This window comes from Tachypleus tridentatus, chromosome 9, assembly GCF_004210375.1.
Source record: "Tachypleus tridentatus isolate NWPU-2018 chromosome 9, ASM421037v1, whole genome shotgun sequence".
In the NCBI taxonomy this organism is placed as follows: Eukaryota; Metazoa; Arthropoda; class Merostomata; order Xiphosura; family Limulidae; genus Tachypleus; species Tachypleus tridentatus.
Genome location: NC_134833.1, coordinates 100,474,495 through 100,476,081, shown reverse-complemented (window position 1 = coordinate 100,476,081; position 1,587 = coordinate 100,474,495).

Sequence of the window (1,587 nt, the reverse complement as noted above, 5' to 3'; positions counted from 1 at the left end):
AAACATATAACATTTTCTGAACAGAATGCACGTATCTGAACTTGGTTCTCGTTTTGACACAAACTAGCGAGAATTAGCGAGACTTTAAAAACTTGGGTGAAATATCCTATTGTAGTTAAATGGCGAAGTATACAACCAACAGATGTGCATTTTTCTTTTCATTTGTTGATCTACGACTAAGTTTGTGGCTTAAGAGCTGCAAATTTATCGAGAATACCTTTTAGCTAAATACCAGCTACGAAATATATGGATTATTGTTCTGTTGTTCTTTGTAATAGTCAGGAAATTGGTTGGCTAAACAAACTCATTTTTATTTTTATTACTTTCCCAAAATTCATTTCTTAAGAAAGAAAATGTCGGTAAAAGTTAGGAGGGAAATTTTAAAAAAGAAAATCAGCTTCTTTTGGTTAACAGAAGAGAAACGATAAACAACGACGTTTCGGTTACCTGAGAGAACCTTTTTTTTTCTTTCAGAAGTTTAAGAGAGTATTGATATTGCCTTGTTTCAATTAATACAATGCAAACAATGTAACACTTATAAGGCAAACACAGATATCTTGACAACTTGTTGCATTATTTAAACATCCTTTGGATGAATGTATTACCATCATGTCATGATATTTAACTAGCACACATTCACAGTAAACAGTACAGTTAACTCTACTCTAATCTAGAAATTACATTTATCACACTAGAAATGAAAACATTATCAAATCTATCAACATGTTAAAATAAATAAACCTGTTTTCTCTTTATTATCCCATTTAACTAGGGAGTTAATAAATATAAAGTTGCTGTAATTACGAAAATAAACGGTAATGAACACGTATAAGGTTTAATTAGAAAACGCCACACATTAAATGATCACTTATATGAAAATCATGGATATGTAAACTTGCCTAGAACTTATACCATATTTTGATCTATGACACTGTGATTCTTAGATGTTTTAAACAGTATCATTCGCTTTGCTGTATGCGAGACTAAGACATTTCAAATTACTAACGCAGGTCAGTAATGGCAACATCTCAGAGGGTTTGTTTACAGCAGAAAGCCTCCTTTATAAATTGTTCATTCAGTATCCAGCACGCCAGAATAATAAAAACCTATAGCTAACCAGTAAACTGTATCGTGAAAATTTATTTTAAGGATCAGATATACTAAAATTGCACTTTCGGAGATTCCTAATACAGTTTTGTTGGTCATAATACATCGTTACAGATGACTGTGCAGAGTTTTGTTCATAGTGGTAAGTTCTTCAACGTGAATTAAACCTATACACAACACACGAATCAAATAACTAGCTATTCACTATTAATTTTTAGTATTACTTCCATTAACAGTTTTAGTTAGAATGTTTAATGCATTTGTATTTATGAGTTCTGATTTATTCTTAATATATTTTCATTATAGAGATTATTATGCATTGTTAATATAGTATAGGGATTTAGTTCATTAATTTATTATTGGGTTTACGTCCAAAATTATTGCCAAGAGCAAAGCTACTTAACTACAGTGTAATCTTTATGAGTATGAAAGAAAGAACAATATATTTAATTAGCCATTCTCATTACTATATTGATTTTT